Genomic DNA, 20913 nt, shown 5'->3' on the forward strand with positions numbered 1-20913 from the left:
CAGGGGCCAAAACATGCTGTCACATTTCTCTGAGTGTAGCATGAAACTGGATCATTTCACTGCAAATAACTCAGCATATTGCATAGTTAGTAGACTATCCCTGAAACAACGTGCAGTCACTGTGCAGTCATTTCATAGTCCTCTGTCACATCAGTTTTCATTTGCTGGTGTAGCAGCACAGTGGTTTGACTGTGAATTCAGAATATAAACCCAAGTGTTAAACTGAGACGTTAGACAGTAGCAGAAGTGCATTCAATTCAGATACAAAACACCCAAAGTGTGGATTCTGAGTATACAAACTGAAAGCAAATTTTATTTCTTAGACTGCTGCATGAATCTCTGTTGCATTTTCACAAGAGCCAGTTGAAAAATGGGGGGTGGGAAATTGTTTATACTTTCAAAGTTGTTTCTGGTTTGCAGGTTCAAAATCGAACAACTTTTTAAAAAAGTAATGACTTCTTTATGAAAATTTTTGAAATTCCTCAACTTTGTGAAAGTTCCCACTTGGCAAAATTATAATGCTCCATTTTTCCTTTTAGAAAAGGAGTACTTGTGGCACCTTAGAGACTAACCAATTTATTTGAGCATAAGCTTTCGTGAGCTACAGCTCACTTCATTGGTTGCATCCGATGAAATGAGCTGTAGCTCACGAAAGCTTATGCTCAAATAAATTCGTTAGTCTCTAAGGTGCCACAAGTACTCCTTTTCTTTTTGCGAATACTGACTAACACGGCTGCTACTCTGAAATTTTTCCTTTTGCCACTCTAGCTTTCCTAAAATGGAGACAATTTTTAGAAGTTAAAGACTGGGAAAATGAACAAAGAAAAAGTTAAATAAAACCCCAGATATTGCTCATTTCATGGCAAAAAAAGTCAGAGGGGAAAAATATAAAAGTTTGAAATAAAAAAAAAAGAAGGTTTTCGGAAGCCCAAAACTGTACAAAATTTCAATTAAAAAATCCCCAGAAAACTTTCATTTAATTTTGTTCAGAAATCTTACACTGAAAAATATAAACAATTAATTTTAAAAAATTGATCTTTTCCTCCAAAAATGATGTTTTTGACAAAATCCCTTTTTCATCTGGAAAAATGAAACCAGTAACAAAAAGTAACCAGCTACATGTTCAGAGGAGAATTTGACTCTGGATGAATATACCTGCTACTTCTTGTTGTATCGGGAGCCAATCCCCAGTGATCTGTAACAAATGGCACAGGAAACTAGTAACCATCCCAAATGGCAGAGCTGGGGTAAACTGAGGCACCCAACTCCCATTGAATATCGTTTGGGTGTGTAATTCCTCTAGGTATCTTTGAAAATCCAGGTCTTAAATCTTATCCCCAAAACCTTCTGTGTCTATCACATTATTCCCAGAGTGCTGTGCAATGTTCACAGTGTGATCTACAATCAGACAAGTGCCTGGCTTGGGCTTTCATTACAGAGCTAATTAGGATGTTCAGATTTTTTTTTCCAAATAAGAACTTAATAGCTGCGAGACTGACTCAGACCAATGATCCATTTTGCCCATATCCTGTCTCCAACAGTGGCTCATACCAGAGCCTCAGGGGGAGTGTATAGAGTAAGGCAATTATGGAGTGTTCCCCGTCTTCCCATCCTGGCTTCTGGTAGTCAGAGGGTTAGGGTTTCCCTAAGCATGGGGTTGCGTCCTTGACCAGCTTGGCTAATAGCCATTGATGGATCTATCCCCCATGGACTTCTTTTTTGAGCCCAGTTATACTTTTGACTATCACAACATCCCCTGGCAATGAGTTCCACAGGTAAGTTGTGCATTGGGTGGAAAAAAAAGCTTTCTTTTGTTTGTATTAAACCTGCTGCCTATTAATTTCATCAGGTGAACTCTGGGTTTTGTGTCATGTGAAAGGGTAAATAACACACCTCTATTCACTTTCTCTAAACCATTTGTGATTTTATAGACCTCTATCATATTCCCCTTAGTCATCCCTTTTCTAGGTTGAACAGCCCTAATCTTTTTAGTCTCTCCTCATATGGAAACCATCTCTTACCCTTCATTATCCTTGTTCCCCTTTCTTGGAACTTGTTCCAGTTCCACTATATCCTTTTTGAGATGGGATGACCAGAACTGTCATTCAAGGTGTGGGCGCACCGGGGATTTCTATAGTGCCATTATGATATTTTCTACAGATATTTGTGCACCTGGGACTGTTGTGCAGGGCTAAGGTCACAGGGGTTATTGCCTTGAAAAGTCAGGGTAGGAAGACAAGCATCCCTGCATACAGCTCTGCCAATGCACCTCCAAACCTGATATTCAGCACTCTCTGCTGTTCCAGTCCTGAGACGGATAGATCTCTGACAATCCCGACCTGCAGCCCTCTTACTCTTTCCTTAGCAGCCAACCAAATGTTAGAGCGGAATCTCTCGAACTAGCAGAGTTCATTTCCCCTCTCTTAAAGGCCAGCCTCTAACATTTCAGTGTCAAAGTGACTGCCACGTACATGCGGCACAAATACACCTGTCTCATCCTTCCAAATATTACTTGTCCATCATGATGACTTCCTCAAAAAATAGCTGAGTCCAGAGCACCTGCATGCTCTGACAAAGGGGACATCTGTCCCTTCCCATGCCGTTTATTTTACAATCACCTACGCAAGCACCAGCTCTCTGGAACAATGTAGATCTCATTTCATATGTCAGAGACCCAAGGATGTTACCTTGTGAGGGACAGTTCCTGTTCTGCCTCTGGAGGATGCCCCATCAAATCCTGCACGTAGCATGGTCAGCTTGCAGGGCCTGGTGTGCAATATCCAAGCACCCAGGTATTCTGCAGCAAGCTGGGTTGTGTTTATACAGTGCCGACCACAATGGGGTCCTGGTCCTTGATGAGGACTCCTAGGCACTATGGAAATACAAATTAAATAATATTGTAGACCTCCAGCATGGCAAACTTCAAGTATATTCTAAAATGGAAGCTTGCAGTGAATTAAACATGAAACACAGTAACCCAGTCCCTTCAGGATCTCTTAAATTACTTATTTTGAGATTTGCATCAATTTACTCAGCCCCTACAGTTCCAGAATGCTGTGGATCTTTGTACTAACTGATTTGTAAGGGTTGGCAGAGGGAAAGCTGGAGGTTTTAGCAGCTGCTCTAAGGAGAATTGGGGCTTCTCTCATCCACAGCCAGGTGTCAGGCCTTTGGGGATTATGGAATGGACACATTAACTGGATATTTCTGCTCAAATCTTCTGTGGAGAAACAGCTAACAAAATTGTTGTTGTTAGGCTCCAGAGTTAACACGCAATTACTATGCATCAGCCAGTTCACACCTCTCTGACTGATTGTTTCTGGCTCAGAGGGGCAACACAGAATCGGTTTACACTCAACTCACCTTCAGCAGTTTACCAGAAGGATTAGAAATGTACTTTTAAAAAATACTAAGGCCATGTCTACACTAGTGGATTTACAGCAGACAGCTGTACCGATGCAGCTGCGCTACTGTAAGAGCACTTGTGTAGCTTCTCTATGCTGATGGGAGAGAGCTCCCACATCGACATAATAAAACCACCCCCAGGAGCGGCGGTAGCTAGGTCGGTGGGAGAAGCTCTCCATTCAACATAGTGCTGTCCACACCAGTACTTAGGTTGGTATAATTTATGTTGCTCGGGGGGTTGCTTTTTCACACCCCGAGCAACGTAAGTTATACTGACATAAATGGTAGTGTAGACATAGCCTTAGATTGTGATACCATTTTGCTGCACTGAGTGGATCCTGTGGCAAATGCTGCAGGTGTTGATTGTGGAACCCACAGGGCCTTGGTATTCTCCCGACGTATGGTGCCATCAGGCCTGTATCAGCAAAGGTTTCTAATGGAAGGGTGTTTCTGCGCAGCTCATTAGTCAAGTGGGAAGGCCTTCCTTATATAATTAGAGCTTAATTGTTGCCATTAGGCTATACAGATTTGTAACTCCGGGAGGATCACAGTAGATAGTAAATGCAAAAAAGGCAAAATGGCAAGTTTTTTAGCTAATTAGGGCAGCAGTTGTATTCCATCATTATAGTGTTTGTTCTTTATGACCGTGCTCTGTCAAGGGGTTAGTTTTGTAAGTCATGAAATCACTTTCTTCAGAACCTCTGGTCATCAGGACCTTTCTGGAACGTGAAAAGGAATGAATTCCTGAAACCTTCTTGGGTGTGATTCTGTGGACGTCAATAGAGGTATACCTGGGATGAATCTGGCCCTGTGTTCTTAGCAAATTATATTTCCATCCCTTGGGGCATATTGGTTTGTTTTTATTGGGTCAGCTGAGAGTACTGGGCTTAACATGCTAATTTGTTGCTGTCGGGTCTGGAAGCAGAGCCAGCTATAGGTGTCTTCAAAAGACTGGATTTGGATCTTCTTATCAATTGCTTCCTTGTCCCTTCCTCCGGTCTCCCCATCCACTCCCCTCCTTGCACCATTTTCTTCCTTCCTGAGCTGTCTGTAATGAGCACAGTTAGTCCCCAGTCATGCCCCAGAATCCTTTGCCCTAGCTGCCGTAGGGCTTCAAAAGAAGTGAAACTCTGGTCACTGCAAGGGATTCTAGGGGGTGTCAGAACTGAAGGTGCCCCCACCCCGAACACGCAGTGGAGCTGAAACAAGCAGGGCAGAAATACTGTAGCCAGCAAAGAGCAGGTTGGCTATTGGCCTGTTGGAACATGGCTCCAGCAGCCCCAGCACTACGGAGCTATTCCAAAGCCCATTCAAGTCAGTGGAAAGACTCCCATTGACTTCAATAGGTTTTGGATTGGGCCCAATACTGGCAGTGTTTCCCGAGGTGCCACACCCAAGACATCTGGCTACGTTGCCTGTGCCTAAGATAGCCTTGGGGAGCAAGGCAGTGCTGGCTAGTTCTCCGTTTGCATGCTGGAAATTTGCCCTGCCCCTTGCATGGAATGGGAGATGCTCAACAACCTTTGGTGGAGCTAGCGGTTAATTGGAACGATCAATATTTGTTTTGTAAATGCAATCGGAGGAAAAGAGGGATTTAGAGAGCCAGAAATTAAATTGACCTGTAAAAATAGATACTGAGTGAAGCGAAACCTTTTCCTGCCAAGCAAATATTTAGAAAGGAGAAGCAATAAAATGAATAAGCATCAATGTAATATCCTGCTGCCAAAGGCTGGCGGGAATAGCTAGCACACTTGATGTACCGATAACCCCAGAGAAACTTGAAACTGGAAGTTTTGTTCTGGAAACAGATTCATTTTCCTCTCTCACATGCTGCCTCAGACTAGCTCATGCAGCACTAGCAACTACTGAGCTGGGAATGCTCCTTAGTGGTTATAGACCTAGGCGTGAGATCTGGACTGAGCTGTTATTTATAACTGTAACCTTGAACTAAATCTTATTCTTGGGGTCTGACTTGCAAAGAGCTCCAGCACACAGCAGCTCCCATTGCTCTCCGTGATCATGTGGGGGGGACTGTCCATTGCTTTGTGTGATTTGGGGGTGAAGCGGGATGTGTGTGTGATGGGGGGGATTATCCATTCCTCTCTGTGCGTGTAAGGAGGAGGAGTGGGCCAGAGAAGCAGATGAAAATTTTCACTCTGCTCTGCTCACCAGCAATAGACTTTCTCCCAGAAAATTCCAATACTTCAACATTTGGTTTGGTCCTGAATTGGGATGGAAGGTTGAACTATCAATTTTAAGTTTTGCAAAATTTCAGTTAGGAAATGGTGAAATGTTTCATGAGACATGTGGTCCACCCAAGGAGCTCAGCCCTTCTGGGGCCTGAGGCATCCAAACTACAACTCCCATGAGGCAATGTGGCACCTGAGGGAGATGCAGCTGAATGTTGAAGTGACTCAAAAGGAAATGTTTCGGTTCAGTTCGACCCAATAAACCGAAATGTTTCGATTCAGGTTGAACCGACCCCAAATAAAATATTTAATTTTGATTTTCCTGATGGGGAAAACTGCAAATTTTAACTTTGTAGAAACCACATTTTCTGCCCTGTACCCTGCTGCAAAAATCTAGTGCTTTGCACTTTTAAGAATCTGGCCTCAATTGTGGGTGCTGAGCCCTTCTGGAAAAGCTGCCCTTAATCACACCAATGTATGAGCCCCGTCCAAAGTCCGTTGACATCAGTGGAATCTTTCCTTTGGCATCAGGAGTCGTTGGATGAGACTAAATCCAGAGTGACTCCTCTGATATCGGGAATGCCTGGATTTGTACTGTTGTAACCTTTAACTCTGAATTTCTTGGCTTTCAGCCTCTTCCGACTCGTCCATTCCCTAGAACATTCTACTAAGGATTTTCTCCTTCAGTTATTGATACGGAGGCAGTGTGGCCTGGTGGGCAGAGCACTGGACTGGCGCTCAGACCTGGGTTCTATTCCCGGCTCTGCCATGTCCTGCTGGGGGACCTTGTGCAAGTCACCTGACCACCCCATGCCTCCGTTTCCCATCTGGATAATGATGCTGAGCTACTTTGTAAAGTGCTCTGAGATCTATGGATGAAAAGTGATCTATAAGTATTTCTAGTTACAGCTTTTTCTGTAGGGGAAGTGTTCTCTCTGGACTGGATGCCTGTTTTCAGCGTGTAACCGGCCCTCAGTGGGTCACAAGAAGACATAAAGGCAGTTTTCTCAGGCATTCCAGTTCTTCTATCACCACCGAAAACACTGGATTCAGAGATGAGTGGTTCTTTACAACCAGTCTCATCAAATAAAAGGTTCTTCTTATCCCAAAGGACCAGCCACACACCCAGGTCAATCTATAACTTAGATCTTACCCCAAAATCATGCTGATGCCAATCCTTTAGTATTTAAAATCTAAAGGTTTATTCATAAAAAGAAAGAAAGACAGGTGAGAGTTAAAATTGGTTAAAGGAATCAAATACATACAGTAATTGCAAAGTTCTTGGTTCAGGCTTGTAGCAGTGGTGGAATAAACTGCTGGCTTAAGTCAAGTTTCTGGCTGCTTCCAAATCATTGGAAGGTCCTCAGTCCATTGGTTAGAATGCTCCCATTAGTATAGCCAGAGGTTTGGGCAAGAAAGAGGCTGGAGAAGGATAGAGGCAAAATGGAGGAGTTTCCAGGGCCTTTTATAGCTTCTGCCACGTGGAGGGAAACCCATTGTTTCAAACAAAGCCCTCAGCACAGCTAGTGGAGACTCACAAGTCATCAGATAGTGTTGTCACATGGGCAAGTCACATGTTCATGCCCAATTTCGCTCACTCAGGAAGCCATTACCTATATTCCAGACAGCATGTTTACAAGACCGTCCCCTCAGTGTACCTAGGAGTCAGTTAAATGTCCTTTTGATGGGCCACTCAATTCGAATAGTCCCTTCAAGGTATTTGGGCTGTACCCCGGAAGGAAACGTTTGAAATCAAGGTATAGAGCCAATACTTATAACTTCAAATACAATGATACATGCATACAGAGAGCATAATCATAACCAGCAAATCATAATCTTTTCATAGATACCTTACCTGATAACCTTTGTATAAGATTTGTTGCAAATATATAACAGTGGTTGCAACAATGATCTATATGCTCATATTTTAATCAGATAACATCACACAGGGTAACTTTGGTTATGTTTACACTGCAAAGAAAAACCTGCGGCGACCTCAGAGCCCAGATCAATTGACTTGGGTTTCAGAGGAACAGCCGTGTTAGTCTGTATTCGCAAAAAGAAAAGGAGTACTTGTGGCACCTTAGAGACTAACCAATTTATTTGAGCATGAGCTTTCGTGAGCTACAGCTCAAAGTGAGCTGTAGCTCACGAAAGCTCATGCTCAAATAAATTGGTTAGTCTCTAAGGTGCCACAAGTATTCCTTTTCTTTTTGACTTGGGTTTGTGGGACTCAGGCTGCTGGGCTACAAAGACCAGTGTAGATATTCTCACGTGGGCTAGAGCCTGCGCTCTGAAACCCAGAGAGGAAGGGTCTCAGAGCCCAGGCTCCAGCCTGAGCAAGAACATCTATGCTGCTATTTGTAGACCCGCAAGCTAAAATTAATTGACCTGGGCTCAGGGATGACCTGTGCCTGCAGTATGAGGGCAGCCAGCTTCAGCAGTGTTACTTAGCATGCTCAGTCTGTGTCATGTTGCTCAGTACAAGCTAAGCAGCAAATCTCGGGCAGGGGTGTGTGTGGGGGGAAGCACAAGACGCTGTATGCCTCTCCCCATGCATCACCTCTGGCTGGGCTCTGAGACTCAGCGCTTTGGGTTTTTCTTTGCAATGTAGACGTACCCTTCATGATGCTGGCCGGCCCTGGTTGGTTTGGTATTGTTGGATTGGATAGTCCATGGCAATTGGGTTTGTTGGGTGCTGTGTGAAGAATGTGCCATACATGTTAATTTAGTGTACAGTGACTTGTGAACTCTGGACAGCTCACACAGTGTCTCACTTGTGAAAGCTGTGCCCACTGACTTTATTATTTTAGGGTTGTGTCTTGCTTTTGTGCTGGTGACATTGCAAAACATCACTGAAGATTTCTGTTTAAAACGTACAGAAAGAATTCCAGAAATATCTTGCAAAATGATAGTAAGGCAGGGAGAAAAGGTGGCTTAAATTCATTTCCATTCGTTGACAAGCATGTTCCTCTGGCACTTCTATGCTTCTCTTTAGCTGAATTTGGGTAACATTGAAACAGGTTAGAGTGCTCTCTAGTGCACAGATCTATGAATGAAGGATGCCTCTTCTGAGATATCTAGATCTGCAGTACAGCTTTGTTTAAGAACCACTTCACTTGGCTTGTAGGTGATACCAGAACAGTTGTTTTTTCCATTTAAAAAAAACCCCTGACTACACATTTCAATTATTTTTATGAAAGAATCAACATTAAGTTCCCCCTCCACATACACAGGGTGGAGCTGATATTCATGAAAATGAAAGATTAGATAATGAAGAAATATTCTAACGGGAAATTGACAACTCAATATTATAAGTCCCTTGCTTGTTTCTATAGCTCTTTCCGATGTTTTTAGCTCTTTGTCATGTTTGCTCTAAACAGCTGGCTTGTACATCAGGCTCAGTTTACTCTGTTTAGATTGTATACAACCGAGCGAGTTTTATAGCAGCCAGCTCATAAGGAAGTGACATACCAACGTGACAGGATATTGCCTTTCATATAATTAGAATGCTCTGGATTAACACATCTATAGCCAGCCGGGCCAGCTCTGGCAATGATAATGCATCATAAATTTTAAATGCCTGAGAGAGGTTTGTTTGAGGAGTGGTACTGACAGCGAGCATGTGTGATCCTGTATGCAGATGTTTAGATAGTCCCCCAGGAATATACATCTTCTGCTTTAATGCAGTCCTCGATTGTAACCTTGGAGACATGAGAGCAGTTTGGGATCTGATTCTTTAACCATTTCTTCTTGCTCCCATTCCTCCAGCTCTCTTGTGTCACTGCCACCCAGTAAGACTGGTAGGACAGGCCCCTGGAGAGCCCCACTTGAAAAGGAACGAGTTGTTGTCATTGCCAGGTTGGCTTGGCTTGGTGTTCCCTGTTTACAGCCTTGCTGGCCTGATAGGCAGGTATGTGTGACAGGGGAATCAAAGGCAAACCCTGGATCATCACTGCTAAAGTTTGGAGATGGTACACAAATTGGGGAGTATTAAATAATTAAAAGGACAGGTCATTGATTCAGAGCGATCTAGATTGCTTGAGCCCAGTTTACCAAGCAAACAGTATGCATTTCAGTAGGGCTAAATGTGAATGGATACACCTAGGAGCAAAGTGCATAGGCCATACTTACAGGATGGTGGACTCTATCCTGGGGAACTGTGACTCTGGAAAAGATTTGGGGTCGTGGTGAAGTACTCAGCTGAACATGAGCTCCCCGTGTGATGCTAGGGCTGAAAGAGCTAATGTGATCCTGGGACGTATAAAAAGACTCTTGAGTAGGGCTAGGTCTACAGTAAAAAGTTTGGTTGACCAAGCTGTGTAGCTCAGGGCTGTGTCTACATTGAAGAGCTACAGCGGTGTGGCTGCTGCTGAGCCACTGCAGCAGTTTTAGTGTAGATGTAGCCTTGATGTAAAGAGGTTATTTTATCTCTGCGTTTGGCACTGGTGCGACCGCTGCTCTGTCCAGTACTGGGGCCTGCCATTCAAGAAGGATGTTCGTAAATTGGAGAGGGCTCAGAGAAGAGGCACGAGAATGATTAAAGGATTCGCAAACCTGCCTTATACTGCCAAGAAGCTCAATCCATTTAGCTTAACAAAGAGAAGGTTAAGGGGTGACTTGGTCAAGGTTTGTAAGTATCCAAGTGTACTGCCTCCCTTAGTTTTAACCCCCAAGCAGCAGCTCCTATTTCACGGCATGGACTGTGCTGAAGAAAACTGAGTACCCCTTTTCTGGAAGGTCTGTCTTTTAGATGAGACCATAAACTGCAGTTCCTTCCAATCATTTCTGGACCAGTTAAAGTTTGCCAAGCGCTTTAAAGAGAGAGGGATAACCTAGCCACTGGCCCTGATTTTGGTGCTCATGGGAGCTGAGCTTTCCTGAAAACTTAGCCCTGCCGAGGCACACATGTTTACCCAGCTGGTGTGGAAACCATTTTTTTCCCTCGATCGGAAACAGAATGAAAAATCTGCATTCAAAATGTTTTGGTTTTTCCAGGGGAAGCTTCATACCAATTCAAAACGAAAAAGTTCACTTAGAAAAACTGGAATAAAACAACTGAAGCTGAAGCAAAATGAAAATGTTCACTTCAAAATGTTGCTACAAAACAAATGTTTTCATTTTAGAAATTTCCGGGGGGGGGGGGGCGGGGGGAAAAGGGGGGGCGGGCAGGGGGAAGAGAGAAATTCAGTTTCAATAAAACCATATTTTTCAGCAGGAAAACTTTTGGCATGCACATTTTTGAATTTTCTACTCATAAGCTTTCCTGAAAAGTGGCTTAATTTGGATGTGGCAATGAATTTTGTAATCCAGAAGACCTTAATACTCCTGGTGGATCAGCTTTTGCCTCATATTCACTCCCATTAATCTCAATATAAACAAAAGCTCTGAAGAGGAAAGTTGAAAAGCTCCTGGGGGGTACATTTAAATCAGTCCTTTCTAATAATGTCTGTTGGCCTCTCTTTGGTAGCTGCCGCTCCCGCAGGAGAGGGCATGTGTATGCGGCTCTGTGGCGAAACACGGAAGGGTATAATTAATTCTGACCTCTGGCTCCTGCTTGCTCTTTCCTAATATTAAATTTGACTAGTGATATTCTGGTTTTCAATTATCTTGGCTTTCTTGGGGGGTTTCCTGCTAGTAAATTGAGTTGGTTCAGGTTGTGCTTTCTGCCATGCAGAACCGCAATTAGGGAAGTGACAGGCTGGGGCCAAATCCTTAGATGATGTTAATCAGCAGAGTTCCATAGACTTCAATTGATGATTGGGCCTGGTGGATCTACAGTGATTTTATACCAGCTGAGGATCTGGTACTAGCACAGGCTTTATATTACTGTAGACCAGATTGTCCTACTTAGTCCCACCCCTGATCTGAGTGCTAGGGCAGTTCAAGGTGAGAGCTTCAGGTGAGATCCTGCCAGCTTTTTGTGGACATGACAGATCTCATGATAGGTCCCTCAGAGTAGAGATTTGTTCCAGGCTTTTGCCCTCAGCCAAGGATTTCTCTTTCCTCTGTTGTTCTTGTGCATGTAGTCTGTCTAGCTATTGCTTTCCCACCCCAGAAGCAGTCACATGATCCCTGTGTGCACAATAGAGAGACCCCCAAATCCTGCCCCCACTGAGTTCAATGGGGATTCTGACAATTTATTTATACAGGAGCGGGCCCAGGGCTTGTAATCTGTTATGGGGCTTTTGGATTAAATACCCTATAAAATATGTGATCATTATTCTTACCCATTATCCTTATCAGTAAACATTAATATTAGAAAACTCTTTGCCATGCCCTGCCTTCAAGGTGATGTTTGCTTCTTTGTGTTATAAAAAAGACCTGAAAGTTGTCAGGTTTTTAATTTTTTTGTCTTTTAACACTGAAATACGAGGAACATCAGCTGTTCCCTGGTTGTCCTGGGAGGATCATTGGAATGTCTTAGGTTGTTAGCTCTGACACCTTAACTAAAGAATGGAGACAGAGAGGTCCTTTCTCCAACATGTTAATTAGACCTTTAAGTTCAGGAGGATTCAGCAGGAAAAAGTGAGAGCTGTAAATAGCCAGGCACCAAAAAATCCCTCTCTCTGTTGCTCATCTTTTAGTTCTTGGGTTTTGTGCTCTCACCATTTCATGAGTTCTCTAGTCACCATCAACCTCGTTGAAAGCAATCGCTGCTGACAAAGGGGTGTCCTCTATGGAGCATTGTTGATACAGGAGTAGACAAGGGCAAGTTGTTTCCTGGGTTTGGTTGCTAAACCCTTGCTGAGCACCGTTTGCAGCGAATCTTGCAACTGACCATGAGTATTTTGAGTCATATATATAAGCCTAGAGAATCTCACACAAACTTCTGAAGTTTGAAAATGTTTAGACACCGTGTTTTTAGATCTATGCTATGCTTATGCACTTTTGAGACCAATCGTCAACTGGTATGCATTGGCATAGGAGCACCACTGGGTTCAACAGCACTGTACCCAGGGGCAGGTCTGGCTCCCGGGTTCTAGCTCAGGCTAGAACTGGAGACATTGCTAGCTCTTGAGAGGTTGTGCTTGTGGTATTTTCCTCAGGAAGGAAAAGGGCCAGAATTTGGCAGCGCTTCAGTATTGAAGGCATCACCTCCCTTGTTCAGCAGTTTGGAGACACCCAAAAGCTTCCAGGCGAGCTGGAGTCTGGGTAACTGAGGTGGCAGCTTTGCAGAGTTTGAAGGTTTGAGCTCAGGGTCTTGCTCATCCTCAGTGCTGAATTCAAATCCTGAAGCATGGACAGCCCCAGTTATAGAACTGAAGTGCCTTCCTCCTGCTGGCTTAGCCACCTAGTCCTGGGGGAGCTGGCCAGCAGTTTTTATGGCCAAATCCTGGCTCCGAAGGAGATGCTCTGATTTATACCAGTGGAGAGAGTCTAGCTCTAAATCCAAGTCTCACTCATCTGAAATATTTTGAAACAGCTGAGGAGTTAGCCCCAAACCCCTGTAAATGGGTAAGCGAGGTTCCATGAACAAGGCCATGTTGTATATTAATCTCTACAGTGCAATGCCATGGGAGTCTGACTTACTGAATTTGGTAGCTCAAGAGGTTTGGGCAGTGCAGATTCAGCTGAGGAAATTTAGGATGATTGCTCAGACCTTATCTGAACTTTGAATCTTTTATGCTTCACCTGCAGTGTAGCAAAGGGCTCAACATTCAGATCAAATGCTCCAGGGTTTGGAGCTGAGATTTTGATTCACACCCATCTCCACACCGGCAGCTTGTCTGCAACGTTTTAATCCCACCTAGCACCATCGCTCGTTACCCTTTCCAAAGGGAAGATGCCGAATTGCCAGAGCTCTCATGCCGTGGCTGTGACATGGGAGAGGCTAAAGTTAATGCACTTGATAAAATAATACGATTTACCCTCGGTTGCTAAGTCCCCTCCAAGCATGAGAGGACGCATTCTGCTGGCAGGAATGAGGAGGAACTGAGACAAGGGAGCAGGGGGGCAGCTAAAAACCGCACCTGCTGCAAAGCAATAGAATTCCGCAATAAACCTGAATCTGCTGAGAATACATTTTACTAACATGCAGCTGAGTTGGCTGCTTTTGTTCTGGGGTTTGTTAAGCATTAGCTAAAGAATGCGATGGTCCAGCCTGCTCGGTGTGAAACCTAATTCTTCCCCTTTCTGGAGCCATGGCATGGAGCGCTCAATTTTTTTCTCTCCATAGGGCTGCAAGCCCTCCGGTACTCCAGCCAAAAACCACTCATATTTTAGCAAGCTTAGCTCCAGCCTGGTTGCCAGGCAGTCAAGTGAAACACTTGTCCGCCCCAGGGGGAGGGGACGCAGACGTCGGGGGCGGGGGGAAGGGTCATGCTAACAGCTTGGAAAAACATCCCTCCTCAAAGCCTTTTTTTTTTTTTTTCCAAACACCTTTGCATATTTTTTCCCTATGGAGAGAAAATACAAATAGCAGCAGTTGCTATGGGTTAGAAAGGGTTAAAGTTTTATACCTATTTGAGCTTGCACCAGGGAGGAATCCTCCAGTGAACCCCTTGACTTCACTGGAGCCAGGATTGCATCCTAAATTTCTGTTATCTATCTTCTAGAGATGGGCCACACCTGACCCTTTAACAGCATTTCCCTCACCCCCTTAACCAGGGGGTGGGATTGGTTAAAATGGGTCAGACTGATTGCTCTTCCTGTGCCTTGATTCTGCAAACAGCCAAACTGGCCAGAAGTTTTGCCAAACCCAACCCACCACCACCTCCTTGGCACAGCTGAACCGTAGAGGAAAGCGGAACGGCCGTGAAAGGTGTTGAATTATTAGCCCTGAAGACTGATCCCTTTCCCCCGCCTCTCCCCCCATCACCACCACAGGTCCCCTCTAATCACCCTGCCAGAGTGCTTTCACTCTGGGCGAGGGGTGCCGCACCCAGAGGGCAGCTCTGTCTCCGTGGCAAGGAGTACTAACAGGCAGGGTGGCTTTGGGGCACAGAGGCTTGTCCACTGGGAGTTGGAGTTAGGCTCATGCAGGCTGCCAAAGAGACATTGGAGGATAGTGACTTTCGGGAGGTAGGGTTCGTAGCAGTGACTTGGCCTCTGGCCCTTTGGTGTTTGGCCCTTTGGCCTCTGGCCCAATCCCCAAAACAGCTGCATTCCTCCCGCTTCCCCGATAAAATTCTAATGGGAAAACATGCCCCTTTTCTTGCCATGGCTGTGCGTATGTACCTTATGCAGTAGTGTTGTCAAGGTGTCAGTCCCAGGAGATTAGAGAGACAAGGTGGGTGAGGTAATATCTCGTGGGCCTAGTTTTGTTGGTGAGAGAGACAAGCTTTTGAGCTACACATGAGTAGAACCATAGGGTTAGAAGGGACCGCAATGGTCAGCTAATCTAATCCCCTGGCAAGATGCAGGATTTGTTGTGTAGTAGCAATCTTCTCCACAGAACCTGAAGAAGCACTCTATGTAGCTTGGAAGCTTGTCTCTCTCTCCAGCAAAATTTGGTCCAATAAAAGATATTCCCTCACCCACCTTGTCTCTTTGTATGTATCCTACTCCTTTGGCCAGTGTTCTGAGAGACAAAATGGAGGGAGATATGTTTCACTTGGGCCATTTTGATGATTGTTTTTTCTTTTCTGACAGAACCAAACTTTTAAAGGTCCCAGGTTCCATGAAAGGCTCTCGTACAAGCCCTCAAAAGCGGGCTCAGTAGAGGGTTTATGTGACACATTCATTCCCCCTGCATTCCCCTCCCCTAGCAGTCGGACAGAGGTCTGGGATGGTTTGGGAGGTGGAGACATGGCGTGATCAGCGTGGAGGGAGTGTGGTGGCTGATGAAGGAGGTTGGCAGCTGGAACTGAGAGAGAGAGAGCACCTGGCATCTCAGAGGAAAGGAGCCAGGGTCTCTGTGTCCTACCTTCTGTCACCACCTTCCCCTTCCCCCCCGAACAAAGAAGTAGAAGGATCCCCAGATTCTTGCTAGGCCAGTGGCTGCTGCACTGTCTCTGCCACTCCCGCACGGCTTGGGGATCGGTCTCTGCTTGGCGCCCCTGCTGGGCAAAAGGTGGACTCAGCACAGTGCTACAGGTGAGGTTGCTCCTGCTGGGTCAGCACGGCATAAGGACAGCTGCAAATCTTGTTCTGTCGCCCAGGCGGCTGAGTGCCTGGATGGTAGCGTTGCCAGTTTTGGTTGGACCTATTCCTGGAGTTTTCATCACATGATATAATCTTTAATTAAAGATTAATCTTTAATTCCTGGATACTGCGGGGCAATCCTGGAGGGTTGGCAACCCTATTAGAAGGTGATCTGGAGCAGGGGTCGGACATCAGCAACCTGACACAAATTGGAAACCTGATTCCTTTTATCTGCCAAGCCTTCCCTGAGAGCATCGTCACCGGTATATTGTCAATATAATGAAAGCTCTGCACCCGTCTCTCTCCCCCATTCATATGTACCCAGATGCCTGTAGAAATCATGCAGAAAAGAAAACGCACCATAACACCTTCACCATCTTCTCCCAGCTCAGGCCAGCATGATCTGGGGGTTCCCTACCTGGAAAGCAGAATCTGGCTGTTTCGTTCAATAAAACCCTGTCGTGGGCCAGATCCTCAGCTGCTGAAATCTGGGGTTGCTCCATAAATCCGTTGAAATATGCTGATCTACACCAGCTCAGGACCCGGCCCCATGTCCCTGGTTTGGAGCTGTGGCGGTGAATGAGAAGGCAACCTGATGCCAAGACAACTCAATCCAACACAATTACCTCCTGCAGATCAGTTCCGCTAGCTGCCTTCTGCAGTCTCCACCGGCATCTACTCCTGTCCTTTTCGCTCTGTACGTCACTGCCACGCTCCTCCCCAGGGAGATCTCTGCTCTCACCAGCTGCCTTCCCACTCCTCCGTCTTGCATGTATTCAGATCTCTCTCCACAGCACCTAGGCGAACAATACCACATGCATGCTTGTGCGCTGCTTTGAACACCCATGCTATCACACCGTGGCGCTTCCACACTCACTCATGTACACACCCATTCACACTAGTGCCTCCATTCACCCAAACACACACATGAGTGAGAATGTCTTGTCATCTCTCACTCATCAGTGGAGAGTTATGCTAGGGCCATGATCATGCTAGGGCCATGATCCTGCTAGGGAGTGTAGCCCCTGCTCCTTGCCTGTGTGCCCCCACCAGTGCCAGGTGCACAAAAGGAGCAGGCGGAGGGCAGAGCATTCCCCTAGCTGAATTGTCCAGGCACAGATTGGGAGTGCACTGCACCCTCTCCAAGGGTAGTACAGCAGGTACGTGGATGTGCGCTATCTGGGATGCATTCTGGCTGAGTCAGATTAGGGACCCAGCATGCCCCACTTAGCTGTCAGCATGGAGAGCCCTCGGCTGCATCATTGCAAACTGAGCCACAAGTGGCCAGAGAGGCTTGTCGAGAACTCTTGCCAGCCAATGGGTGCCCAAGGTAGTATCTAGCCTTCAACTTGCCACCTTAGGTGGGTGTGTCTGACATCTGTGCTGAAAGGAAGGGAGGGGGCACACAGCTCACTCCTGCATCGTAAACCCCTCATCCCCAGCCCCACCCCAAAGCCTGCACCTCCATCCCAGAGCCCTGACCCCCCTCCTGCACCCCAACCCCCTGCCCCAGCCCAGAGCCCCTTCCCACACTCTGAAACCCTCATTCCCAGCTCCACCCCACAGCCCTCATCTCCACACCCCAACCCTCTGCCCCAGCCCTGAGCTCCCTCCCACACCCCAAATCCCTCATCCCCAGCTCCGTTGGGTTGTGGGCATCAACAATTTTTTTCAACAGCGTCACCAGAAAAAAAAGTTTGAAAACCACTGTAAAACTATACCCACTCCTTCCTCTTAAGTAACATGGGCTTACCTTGTGGGAGGTATTTGGAGTACTAATGAGCAAAGCAGGGGCTGCTCTCTAGTCTTTATCATGGGTATTGGCCTGGAGAGGAGGAAGAGAGACTATTTAAATAACTTAGTGTAACTTAAATAACTAAGGGTCTGTGTCTGGAGAGGAAAAACAGAAGCACATGCTTGGCCTTGTTATTCAGGGACACTGTGCATGGAGGATCCATTCACACTACTGCAGCCTTCCTCCAGAACAGCTCCTTGTTCATGTCCACACTGTATGCAAATCTGACAGCTCATGAGCTGGCGTCCCTTTCTGCAGCCTCCCACGTACAGCAGTGGTTATTCTCTCACATAGCATCAGCAGAGCTGTCTGCTGTGCAGAGCTGGCTAATGTTCAACTCTGGGGCTGCAGGGGGAGGGACATGAAGGAATCTCTAAGAACTAGCCAGTCGAAACCCCCTTGGTTTTTTGTTTCTTCCTTAGGAACTGGCTGCTGGAGAGCCTTTGGCTGGACTCCCTGCACAATAGATGTCTCTGCCCCAGAGATGGGTTAATCAGTGTTTGCTTGGCCTCTGGACTTGTCCTGTGAAGGAAGGAGGGTGGTGCTGAAAAGTCTGGCACCTGCAGGGGAGGAAAAAGCAGAGGGAGGCCAGGCAGGCCTGGGGGAAGAGAAGCAGCCCCTTCTGCTAAGTACTATTGTACTGTTTACTGTCAGAACTAAAAGTCCAGCTTCATCACTGAACAACTCCCCACAGCTCCTTATTCACGACAGTTCAAGAGCAAGGCTTCTGCACCATCACCCGTTTCCTGGGGGAAGAAAATACTTGTGTATAACTCACATTTTTGGTTGTTAGGAACAGGCTCGTGAGGTACCATTGTGACCCCAATCTCAACCCGCCCTCCCCGATTCAGCACTGTTTGGGACTGAGGGTGTGGTCAGGCACGTTATGAAAAGAGGCTGTTTGCAAAACTGGGCTGTTCGTCGGGGTTTGGATTCTGAACAGTGCCAAAGGCGTCCAGGTTCATGATTCAGATCCATCTCTAACTTAGTGCTGATTGAAGGTACCAGTTGTCAGCCCTGGAGATTGACTTGCTGTATTTTATCCCCAGAAGATGTACAGTCAGGAAGTGTGATTGCAGCAAGTGTGGATCGAAGCTAGCTCCAGTAACACTAGCTATGAAGCCGCAGCTGCTCTAGTATGTAACCAAGGTCCTGAGCAGATGGAACTAATCCTTGCAGCTGCCCATCCTGCCGTGGCTTCATTGCTGTGTTACCCAAGCTAGCTTTGATCTAGCTATGTCTACATGCGCTCCAATCAGACCTCCTGCTTGCAGTGTAGACATACAGCAAGGGCAAGGATTCCAGCAGTCCCTCACATGTAGTACTCACATGTAGTACCAATGAATTCTGAACTCTGGCAGGTCCATCTCTTTGTTCCTTTTGTCTTTTCAGTCCTTGGACCCACTAGGCATGGGATTGAAATAACTGATTCATTTCCATGTTGCACCAAACACCCATTTCTGATGGGCTGATCTAAAATGACCCATCCTGACCTTTGCCCAAAGCCAAACTGAGACCTCTTGAGTTACTGGGTTGTTTGACATTATAATGGTTGCATGCCTCTCTGATCCACATTTCTGCCACTGCTCTCTGCAACCAAGTACTGGAAATGTGACAGGAGCAAACCAGGTTAAAATATGCTGTCTTTCTTGGTCCAATTGTAACTGTAGTATACATGTGCACAGTGGTCCCTTCTGGCCTTAAAAGCAATGCATCTATAACAGGGATGAACTTGTCTCCCCCCCCCACTTTTTTTTTAAATAACTTGCTCCAGGTAACTTCAGATAGACAATTTTGCTCTTCTATCCCAGCGGTTTTCAAACTTCAGGTCACGACCCAGTACTAGGTTGTGGAATGCCAGGCACTGGGTTGCCTTGCTCAGCACTGAGGGACCCTGGCAGCCTGTCAGTAAAAACTAGTAGTCCCTACCTGTTCTGACACCGTGCTTTGCTCTGGAAGCAGCCATCAGCAGGTCTGTCTCCTAGGCAGGAGAGGCAACAGGGCTCCCCGTGCTGCCCCCACCCTGAGCACTGGCTCTGCACTCCCATTGGCTGGTTCCTGGGCTTCTTTTCTCCCTTTCCCCATTGCTGGTGCAAGGCTCTTCCCCTCTGCATCCAGTGAATCAGTAACAACTTCCTCGTAGCTTTTCACCTTGCCGGCTCTCCGTTTCCTTTATAGCGTTTGGATAGCTCAAAAGAGTGAAATCAGCTGACGGGATTTTCATCTCTGCATCACCTGCTTTGAATCCTTTGATGCTTTGCGTCGTGACCAAAAGTTACTACAGACTCAGGTAGAGCTGGTCAAAAAATATAAATTTTTCTTGGCAAGAAAATTCAAAAAGGATTAATTGTTTTCATTGGTGGTGACATTTCCCATGGAAAATATTTTTGTTTTGCAATGAAATCCCCAAAACGAAAACCAAAAACTTCTGGTTTCCCAAAAAAGCGTTTTTTTTTGCTAAGAATTTGTTGGGTTTTGGTAAAAATGTTCAGAAACTGAAATCCAAACTGGACTATTCACTGAAAACCAAAAAATTTGACTGAAAAACCTTTTTGTTTCTTTTTTTTCTCAATGAAAAAACTGAAAAAAATAATTAAAAAATTGAATGTTTTTGGCAAAAACTTTCTTTTTTGACAAAATAGTCATCTGTCATTGAAATTACCATCAGCAAAGACGCTTCAGCCAGCCCTAGTCTCCCTGCTTTTCATTGTGCTATGCGGCCAGGTGCTTCCACCCCCAAAAAACACAGCTGGGGTTAACCAGTCCCTTTGTCAATGCAGGGACCGAGAACTGCATGGCACATGTAGCCCACAGGACTAGCTTACCTATGTAAGTCAGTATGTATGTAAGTGTAAGGAGGAAGTTTGGCCATAACGACACCAGTCAACCACAGAAACATGAGCTAACACCAGCTTTTGGAAAGAACATCCAACCACATGGCAACGAACTGATATATATGATAATAAGTTGAGATCATTTATATACTATCCTATAGAAGGGCACCTCAACGTTAGTAGGGTGAGGAAATACAAATATCAGGTAATCACTTTGATTACCTGTTCTGTCATTCCCTCTGGGGCATCTGGCATTAGCCACTGTCGGAAGAGAGGATACTGGGCTAGATGGACCTTCGGTCTGACCCAGTATGGCTGTTCTTATGTTCTTAAGGAAGAGGGGAGAAACCCCTACTGAATATGCCTTAGGCATAGTGGCATCAGCGTAACATATTATAAAAAGTTACATGCCAGCCTGTGGGCAGGAGAAGAGAGAGATGTAGCCCTCGGGAGCTGCCAGGATGATGGCCACTGGTGGTGATGAGGAAGACAATGGCAACAACTTTTCAGGTTGTTCTGCAAGGGATGGCGTGAGTATATGGATGTGCAGATGTATGTGCGTAGTCTCTCTATCTACTTTCCTGAGTTAGAGTGTTTGACTTTG

General features: G+C 45.7%; 1 protein-coding gene and 1 long non-coding RNA gene across 3 annotated transcripts in view; one reads left to right on the forward strand and one right to left on the reverse strand.

The window, feature by feature from the left end:
* Window positions 1–20913, forward strand: part of LMX1A (LIM homeobox transcription factor 1 alpha) — a 143389-nt gene that overhangs the window by 68907 nt on the left and 53569 nt on the right. The window lies entirely within an intron of this gene.
* On the reverse strand, window positions 2720–19464 carry LOC142072995 (uncharacterized). 2 transcript variants are annotated; one of them, XR_012669638.1, is made up of 4 exons: window positions 19405–19464; window positions 17434–17505; window positions 16307–16477; window positions 2720–2872 (listed from the first exon to the last, which is right to left on the reverse strand). It is a non-coding gene; the product is annotated as an uncharacterized LOC142072995 (long non-coding RNA). The 2 variants fall into 2 exon arrangements; XR_012669637.1 differs by lacking the exon at window positions 2720–2872 and having other exon boundaries at window positions 14493–16477.

Source organism: Caretta caretta, chromosome 8, assembly GCF_965140235.1.
Source record: "Caretta caretta isolate rCarCar2 chromosome 8, rCarCar1.hap1, whole genome shotgun sequence".
Classification (NCBI taxonomy): Eukaryota; Metazoa; Chordata; order Testudines; family Cheloniidae; genus Caretta; species Caretta caretta.